The sequence below is a fragment of the Bos indicus genome, chromosome 27 (assembly GCF_029378745.1).
Source record: "Bos indicus isolate NIAB-ARS_2022 breed Sahiwal x Tharparkar chromosome 27, NIAB-ARS_B.indTharparkar_mat_pri_1.0, whole genome shotgun sequence".
Classification (NCBI taxonomy): domain Eukaryota; kingdom Metazoa; phylum Chordata; class Mammalia; order Artiodactyla; family Bovidae; genus Bos; species Bos indicus.
In genome coordinates, this window is record NC_091786.1 from 4,455,146 (window position 1) to 4,465,411 (window position 10,266).

General features: G+C 40.2%; 1 long non-coding RNA gene across 1 annotated transcript; it reads right to left on the reverse strand.

The window, feature by feature from the left end:
• Nucleotides 1-5,838: 5,838 nt before the first annotated feature.
• On the reverse strand, nucleotides 5,839-8,789 carry LOC109553362 (uncharacterized). Its single transcript, XR_002180011.2, has 2 exons — nucleotides 8,255-8,789; nucleotides 5,839-7,408 (listed from the first exon to the last, which is right to left on the reverse strand). It is a non-coding gene; the product is annotated as an uncharacterized lncRNA (long non-coding RNA).
• Nucleotides 8,790-10,266: the final 1,477 nt, after the last annotated feature.

Genomic DNA, 10,266 nt, shown 5'->3' on the forward strand with positions numbered 1-10,266 from the left:
GTATTAATAAAGTGGAGTTTGCTTGAATCCTCATTTCTTTTTATAACACGGATTTTATTCATATATTTGTATTTTTCTTTGACATTTATCCCCCCATCTACCTTCCCTTCCTCTTCCTTACTTCACCTGTAATTTTCCATAAGCTTGCAGTTTACAGGAAGTTTGTAAGAAGCTGGCAATTGAAAATTCTGGAGAATCTACTGAACTGATGACCCTACAGTGTGCCCTACCTCACACCAGCCTCTCAGGACCTTTCCATCTCAGGCTTTCCTTGAAGTGATACAGGAAACTTTCATGTACATCGATATCAGCCAAAGAAGTAGCAACAGCAGCTCACACTCCTTTGTCCACTATTTCACATTGGAAGCAGCAATCAGAGTTAACTACTCAATGGAAGACAACTTAAAATCATACAACTTTATACACCTGCAAGCCAAACAGCTGTGTTCATTTATATTAGAATGTCACATAGCAAATGATAAATTTCCAGCATTAATTTTAACCTCATAAGTCTACCAATCTGGATAGACTTGAAATTAAAAATAAAGAAGACTCTTTCCTCGCCTCCTTCTCCTAATAAAATATGAAATATCTATGGACGTGTTAAATACAGGTGATACTCTAAACCCAGAAGGCTGAGCACTGAAGAATTGATGCTTTAGAATGGTGGTACTGGACAGGACTCTTTAGAACCATTTGGACTGCAAGGAGATCAAACCAGTCAATCCTAAAGGAAATCAACCCTGGATATTCAGTGGAAGGACTGATGCTGAGCTGAGGCTCCAATACTTTGGCCACCTGATTTGAAGAACTGACTCATTGGAAAAGACTCTGATGCTGGGAAAGACTGAAGACAGGAGGAAAAGGGGACGACAGAGATTGAGATGGTTGGATGGCATCACGGACTTAATGGACATGAGTTTGAGCAAGCTCCAGGAGATGGTGAAGGACAGAGGGGTCTGGTGTGCTGCAGTCCATGGGGTCACAAATAGCCGGACATGACTGAGGAAGTCAACAACAACAGTATAAACCCGGGAGTACTGTCAAGGAATCCAATTTCAGAACCTGCTGGTGTGCTAAGACAGTAAACCTGGAATACATCCAAGATGTCTATAAAACTGGCTCTTCAGCTGTTCAGAGTAAAATTATCATGGGCTGCTGCTATGAAGAAATAGAATATTAACCTCGTTTCTAATATCATTCATGGAACAAGAAGATATAAAAGGATCGGTATGTCAACATCCACAAGGTATATTTCTAGGAGGAATTAATCTGTTTAGAGAAAATTGTTTGACAGGAAAATTACCACAAGAGAAAGAGAGTTCTTAAAAAGCAAGAGACCTTAATGGAAAGGACCGAGGGAAAGCAGAGCTGGCCGCTGTAACGAGCCCTTCAGAAGACACCTCTGTGCTCATCGTCGTCCTTGGCGACCTGACCCTGTTCTCTGCATTTCTCCTGACTCTCTATTCTCTTGGTCTGACTTCTTAATACTCAAATGCTCGCCCAGCCCTTCACTCTCCTCCCCTTCATAGCAGAGTGAAGTAACTTTAGAAAAATCGAACGTGTCCTGAATACAGACAAAAACGGTCACTGACCGTTGTGCCGACCCCTCCCGCTGGCCCGGCATGTGTTCATCTCCCCTAGCTCTACTTTCTGCCACAGGAAACTGCTCTGCGTGGAATCTGTGAGCAGGTCCTCCACCCTCCTGGCTTCTCTATGTGACCCACCAAGTAGAAGCCCCCTGAAGGGATCAGAGAGAGGGCATATGGGGCAGGTCGTTCATGCTACTGGCTCCTCCCGTGAGATGTTGCCACACGGTTCCCAACAGAAAGCAAGCGCACCTCTCAGGGCGGCCGCCTTTCTGAGCCTCTCCATCCAGACTCTAGCTGCTGCTCTTTCTCCTTCTTCCTGTCTACCCCAGGATTAGTTACTCAGTTGTGTCCGACTCTTAGCAACACCATGGACTGGAGCCCGCCAGGGTCCTCTGTCCGTGGGATTCTCCAGACAAGAATACTGGTGTGGGTTGCCATTTTCTCCTCCAGGGGATCTCCCCAACCCAGGGATGGAACCCAGGTCTCCTGTATTGCAGATAGATTCTTTACCATCTGAGCCACCAGGGAAGCCCAAGGATGGCCACAGCTTATCTATTCATGGACCAGCCATCTAAACTGTCTCACGGCTTCTTTATGCCCATGATACTCCAAACATCATACAGGCATAAACACCCTGAGTTTTCCCAGCTGCCAAGAGATCTATGGGCTACTCAGGTGGCACTGGTGGTAAAGAACTTGCCTGCCAATGCAGGAGACTTAAGAAATGAGGGTTCAATCCCTGGGATAGGAAGATCCCCTGGAGGAGGAAATGGCAACCCACTCCAGTATCCTTGCCTGGGAAATCACGTGGACAGAGGAGCCTGATGGGCTACAGCCGATGAGGTCGCCAAGAGTGAGATACGACTAAAGTGACTAAGCACAGGAAACACGCATATATAGTCAACCTTCTCCAAAGGACACAGAACACACTTTTAAAACAAATAATCCTAGTCCATCCTCCTTTCTTGCTCACGAGAGGAAATCTCTATTTTCAGTTCCTCATTTCCTCATTTCTTACTTTTTAGTCTCATATTCATATTATGATATTTCTATGCTTATTTTGTCATGTGTTTTAAATTTTCATAAAGACATTCATACTGCATGTATTCTTCTCTCAAGCTTGACTTTTCTTCACTCAGTTTTATACTCCAGACTTTCCTCCATGTTATTACCTATATGACATTTTCACTACTGCATTTTTTTTCAATTACATCATATATACACTTCATGAATCCTTTATTCTTCAGAAGAACATCTGTACCATTTGTACCATTTCCCTGTTACACCATCTACAGCCACAGATTCACTTCACAGGTCTTCTGGATCATGTCTTTTTAAGGTATACTGCTAGGACAATGAGTTATTATAACATCTTCAATTTTGTTAGACAATGGCAGATTATTTTCCAAAGGAACTATACCATCTTTTTAAAACATCAGAAGTACTTAACAATTCCACAAACCCTACTTCTTTGTCAACACTTTATATTGTCCAACATTTAAATTTTTACAGGTTAGTGTGTGTGAAACTAATTTTATTGCAGCTTTAATTTGCAATTACCTAGAGAAAAATTTGGGTTTCCCTGGTGACTCAAATGGTACAGAATCTGTCTGCAGTGTAGGAGACCCAGGTTTGATTCCCTGGGTTAGGAGATCTCTGGAGAAGGGAATGGCAACCCACTCCAGTATTCTTGTCTGAGAATCCCATGGACAGAGGAGCCTGGTGGACCACAGCCCATGGGGTTGCAAAAGAGTCAGACATCACTTAGTGACTATACAACAACATGCTTTCCTCACATATGCGGGTCAGACACATGTCAGTTGTCCCAGGTCAGTCGGACAAGTGAGCAGAGTTGGGATTAAGATCCAGACATGAATCAAAGCCAATTCACTTCCTGAACCCCCATGAACCAAAAGTAGTTGACAGAGTCAGGCCTGTGCCTGAGGTCACTTGCACTGACCAAGATGGAAAAGCCAGAATAGTGTAGTCACAGGGAGGCCAATCAGACAAGGAGGGCCCATCGAGCAGAACTAGCTTCTCTGCACCCCGCCCCCCCCCCACACACAACTTACTGCCATTCTGTCATGAACTTGACTCCCTGAGTAGACTTCACAGCTAGTAAGTGCATGTGGCTACAACTTCCAAGAGGAGAGTGGAACCATGAATGGCGAATAATAGAATATCATGCAATTTATGAGTTCCTACTTATTTGCTGAAGCAAAGAAACAATTTAGCAATCATGCACTGTTTCAAATTGGAGGCTAACTAGGTAGATGACATATAATTATAAAATCAATATTTCATTTTGAATAGTATTATTTATTGTAATATCCATCTTAGGAACTTAATAGGTTAATTTAGCAAAATACACTAAAAATGTGCAAGCATATGATTTGAAGGCAATTTAACAGATGAAAAAAAGTTTAAAAAATATAAAGAAATTCTCAAGACACTCATATCTTCCACAAGCTCCAATTTCCTCACCTGTTGATTACTTTCCTGCTTTAGCTGTCATGTAACTCAAAGAGCTGGTTCCTATTTGCACCAAGTGTGACAGTTACCAGCAATATAAAGAAAAAAATCTCTCTCTTAAACAACATGAGCACTATTCCAACCTCCTCACATAAAGAAAAGGGGCATTCAGCCTTCCAAAGGTACCATTTCCTATTGATACTGACACCCAAGTGCATTCCACAAAATCCCAAACAATTCTTAACTTGATTCTCTGATTAAGACCTTTTGAACATGGTAATATTAGAAGTTACACCATAATTTTCAAATGTGATTAAATTATTCTAGACCTTTATAATATTTGGGTCAAAAATATAACTTTTAACATAAAAATATATTTGCAATAGATAAACCTGACCATATTAATTTTCAACCAGAAGCTAACCAAAGCCAACCTGCAAATAAATGGGCCTGACGCAAGAGAGAAGAAAATGCTACTAAGTTTTATGCCACCAAATGCTGTTCTTTAAAAAATTTTTTTATTAGTTATGTTATTTAAACTTTATATCAACCTCAGAAACTCTGTTATGCCATTTTGGTTTTGTTCTCATATGGTAGAAGAGAAGGTTGAATGTAAAGAATTATAATAAAATCATGGTATAATGCAATGCCTTCCCAATTATCAGAGCTATAAATAGCAGAAAGGAGCTTGGGAATCTTCTTGAGTCTATTACTCATGTTCTTTCCAGCACTCATCTATTACTACATGTCATAATACAATGTAAACATAATATCATGCACGCATTTTCAAAAGCAGGAAAATATTAATCAGCCTAACTTTCATAATGATTCATACTTTTGAAAACTTGAAATGTTCACAATGACCTACTCGTTTTTGTAATCCTGAAGGCAGCTAACATCAATCCCCGGGGTTCAAATCTGTTTTCCATTGTAGCATGCTGAATTCTGCTTGGACAGACTACTGCTTCTTTTAAAAAAAAAAAAATGTATTAATTTCTTTAAAAGGACCACAAAGAGCTACTGGCACAGTAACCAAGATATGTAAAATCCTTGGCTAACCATGGAGTTTGGAGAGATGAGTTCTTGGTCTCAGTGCTTCCCACACCTCTGTGGAAGCTTCTGAATAGAAAATCAATACTAAGAGTGAAGTGGAACTATCTGACCCCTGCTCCACAACACACACACACTGGTTCTGGTCCATTTCCACCGGTTCTGTTACTCTCAGCACCTAGGACAGCTCCTCTCCTTCCCTTCTCCTCCCCATCCCCCCCTCCCCCCACCCCCCAGCCCTGTCCTTTCTGAGGCCAGCTGTGTGATTCCCTCTCCCACTTGCCAGCATTGCAACTGTTGCTCAGGCTATTCTGTGTCTCCCTACCTGCTGTTCCCACCACTGTGACATGGCCCCCAACTGGTGCTCCTCTGTGGGTCAATTCACTCCTCACTCCATCTAGGAAACTGCTTGCAAGTCCATGACTTACAATGTCTACTATGACAATTATCCTTTTCTGTTTTATTTTATGTGATGCATTATAGAGACTTAAGAATGTGCTCATATTTCCCAAGATAAATTTCAGGATTTAGTATCTTAGCCACATTTTTCTCCTCCAGCTGTATTTTCAATTGTATGAGTTTATAAAGGTATTAAACCACATTCTCCTATATGTACAATATATTCCCAACATTGAAGCATTTATATTGCTGTATTATCAGCTTATATAACCCTATCTAGGCTAGTATAAATAGACCAGATTTAGGATGACAAAATAACAGGGAATGAGTCATCAAATTTGCTTTTATTTACTTAATAATGTTTTAGTATTTTCAAAGATGTATTCTTTCTAAGTCTCAGTACTCTTGGTGGTATGTCAACAATATACAATTATTTTAAAATTAAATTGAGATCATACATGTGAAATTATAAGCATATTATAAGAACTCAAGAAATTCTAGGTTTTATCAATATCACATGACTCCTTAAATACAGTTTTAAATCTCATATGAGAGCATGTGTTATGACAATGAAGCATATAGATACACCATGAGCCATATGTAGAAATTTAAAAGTGTATCTTAATAAAGTTGTAAGTTTTGCTCATTATATATATCAAATACATGTACCTCAAACTCATTCAAATGCTCTGAAATGTACTTCAGGTTAAAAAAAAAAAAAGTCTCTTTATCAGTGAGCTACACAATAATAGAATAGGCATAGAGAAAAATGGTGGAAATTTTAGGTGAATGGTCCACTCTCATTTTAAAGATCTTTTAATTTAGGTTCCGTAGAAGTGAAATATTTTGTTCAAGGTCACTCAGCTGGTTAATAATAGCATTGTGATTATAGCCTAATTTTCCCAGTTCTAAAATCTATGGTATATTTTGGTACCAATATTTATATTTATTTTAATATATGCAAGTATAACAGGGATCATAGAGTGTTCTTTAAAGACTAAGTACTTCAGGAGTACTTATAAAGTCTTTAAACCCATCTCATAAATACTGGAAAACCAACAACTCACAGCATACTCTGCTGTCCTATTCATCTTGGGTTGCTTTGTAATCCATCATAATATTTAAAAGCTGATAAATTATGCTTCAGTGTGATTCATTTTACTTTGTGTATTGTTTTCTGTATAGAGAAGGAAAATCTCTGTCAACCAAGCTTCAAAGAAAAATAAGTATTCAATTCACAAAAGTCCAAAATGCTGGAAAGCTTTTCCAAAATATTCAGCTAATATTCTCCATCCTTGAAAAAAGACTGAGCTAAATCGTTTCTTTTTGTACTTTTTTAATTGCTGGCATATATAATTTGTATACTCAAACCGTTCACAACTACATCTTCATACAGTTTTATAGCCTCTAACAGAATGGTTTCCTCCCAGTCTGACAGTCACACTACCTTGTGGGAGGATTAACAGGACAGCTTGATAAAATATGCCCAGGTGCTACGGAATCCAGAGAATTACAGGGCTACAGGGCGCTAACAGCGCGCCCCCTATGACTGCCGCCTGGTGTTCTCACGGTGAGCTCTGATCAGCAGGGCCGCGCGTTCTCAACTGCACTGGCTGAACTCCCACACAGTGGCAGCAGAACTTGGTCTGAGAGGTAGGTCTTGAAAACACAGTCACTGAAGTATTGTCCCGGGAATCCAGCAAAGACTACATCTACTAGCAGATCGGCAAGAGACGGCTCTGTGGTTTCCCCCACCCCTTCATATAACTTCCCCGTCTGGGCCGGGCTTCAGGCAGGTGGAAGGAGATGCCCACACACGCCGCGTCCAGAATGTTAAAGAAGAAACGGACTCCAGTCTCTCAGGCTTGAAAAGCTAAGGATCTTCTGGCTCATGCCTAGTGAGCAAAACGTCCTAGAATCAGTATCTTATAAAAACAGGCTTTGATTTTTCCCAAGGAGATTACCATTCATATTTACTGTGAAACAATAAATACTCCCCCCTTTGGCAGAGAACATGCTATTAGATTCAATGTCTCTCCATCGTTTTGTGAAGGAGTATCTGATTAAATACTGTCCCAAGGGGCAGAAATTACAGGCATTATACAGCCTTAGCCTTCAATGACTCCTATCTTTGTTGTTCAGTAAAAACCTCCAAAAAGGTTACATTCTTTTCCTTTGATAGTTAACCCCTGAAGGGAGGAGAAAGGGCAGCCATATCTTCCCAATAAAGCTCTAAATTAAATATGATTAATTAATTCAATGTTGTTCTTGCTGTTATTTAGTTGCTAAGTTGCATCTGACTTTTGTGACCCCATGGACTGTAGCCTGCCAGACTCCTCTTTCCATGGGATTTCCCAGGCAAGAACACTGGAGCAGGTTGCCATTTCCTCCTCCAGGGGATATTCCCAACCCAGGGATAAAACCCCGGTCTCTTGCATTGCAGGCAGATTCTTTTTTCTTTTTAATTAATTTATTTATTTTAACTGGAGGTTAATTACTTTACAATATCATAGTGGTTTTTGCCATACATTGACTTAAATCAGCCATGGGTGTACATGTTCTTTATCACTGAGCTGTCAGCCATCAAGGAAGCCCCGTACTTATGATTAATTAAATAAATGTAACACAGAATGAAAGGAAGGAAGAGAAGGCAGTAAAGAAAAATAATCAGCTACATGCTAAAAGAAAATATGAATAATAAGAATAAAAACCAGAGAGGGGAACCTGTAAAAGTCACATACCTCTTAGATGGGTTTAGCCTTTAACCCCATTTACTGCCTCGACTTGATCTTGTCTGTACGTGTACACACAGCAGATTTTCCTATTTTGGCTTCAGGTGCTCCTGAAGGTGACCACACCAATAGTCTACAGCAGTACAGGCTTGCCAATGGTCCTCACATATCACAAGATGTGTATCCTCTGTGAGGTTCTGTCCACAACACACACCCCAACTGTTGGCAGGTATCAACTGGAGGACCCTCTTGCGAGTGTGGTTCCTGTGACCTGTCCAATGTGTACACGTCCAATGAAGAGCTTCTTCAAAGCTGTAGTGAAATAAAAATGCCTTGGATTTGATGAATTGAGATGAATCGCTTTGAGGTGCCAGGTCTCCCTCGTTTAAATGCAAATCTTGAAGTTAATTTTAGAAATGAAAAGGATCACAGAGATCATATAATCAAATGCTCTCATTTTCTAGGAGAAGATACTGAAGGTCAGAGCAGGTGAGCATCTTGCCTAAAATAACACCAGTAAAATATTAACTTGTAAGTACATATAATGAGCCTCCAACAGGCATCTGACCGTGTGTCATATTAGCTGTGTTTTCTGATCAATTCCTTCTTCCATTTTCCACAATTCTTACCAACTATGCATTTCTTTCGTCAAAAAGATCTAATGTTTCTCTGCTCACTTATCATTGATGATCTTATCCACGACTACAGTGAAAAAATGAAAGCCAACTTTTTTTCTGAACTGATCAATAATATCCATTCGTCTACATATCTATCCATCTTCTATCTGTTAAACTTTGGCAGCATTCATTCTTTTTTTTCTCCCAACACCAAAAGCAGGTTTTATCTGTTACTTAGAGCTTTCTATTCACTATTTACAATTACTTATCATTTCCTTCTGCTTTCTGGAGAAAAAAATCTTCAGTTCAGTTCTGTTCAGTTCAGTCGCTCAGTCGTGTCCAACTCTTTGTGACCCCATGAATCTCAGCACGCCAGGCCTCCCTGTCCATCACCATCTCCCGGAGTTCACTCAAACTCACGTCCATTGAGTCGGTGATGCCATCCAGCCATCTCTCCTCTGTCGTGCCCTTCTCCTGCCCCCAATTCCTCCCAGCATCAGAATCTTTTCCAGTGAGTCAACTCTTCGCATGAGGTGGCCAAAATACTGGAGTTTCAGCTTTAGCATCATTCCTTCCAAAGAACACCCAGGGCTGATCTCCTTTAGAATGGGCTGGTTGGATCTCCTTGCAGTCCAAGGGACTCTCAAGAGTTTTCTCCAACACCACAGTTCAAAAGCATCAATTCTTCGGCGCTCAGCCTTCTTCACAGTCCAACTCTCACATAGATACATGACCGCTGGAAAAACCATAGCCTTGACTAGACGGACCTTTGTTGGCAAAGTAATGTCTCTGCTTTTCTTTTTTTTTTTTTTTTCTTCTTTTAAATTTTATTTAATTTTTAAACTTTACATAATTGTATTAGTTTTGCCAAATATCAAAATGAATCCACCACAGGTATACATGTGTTCCCCATCCTGAACCCTCCTCCCTCCTCCCTCCCCATACCATCCCTCTGGGTCGTCCCAGTGCACTAGCCCATCCAGTATCGTGCATCGAACCTGGACTGGCATCTCGTTTCATACATTATATTTTACATGTTTCAATGCCATTCTCCCAAATCATCCCACCCTCTCCCTCTCCCAGAGTCCATAAGACTGTTCTATACATCAGTGTCTCTTTTGCTGTCTCGTACATAGGGTTATTGTTACCATCTTTCTAAATTCCATATATATGCGTTAGTATACTATATTGGTGTTTTTCCTTCTGGCTTACTTCACTCTGTATAATAGGCTCCAGTTTCATCCACCTCATTAGAACTGATTCAAATGTATTCTTTTTAATGGCTGAGTAATACTCCATTGTGTATATGTACCATAGCTTTCTTATCCATTCATCTGCTGATGGGCATCTAGGTTGCTTCCATGTCCTGGCTATTATAAACAGTGCTGCGATGAACATTGGGGT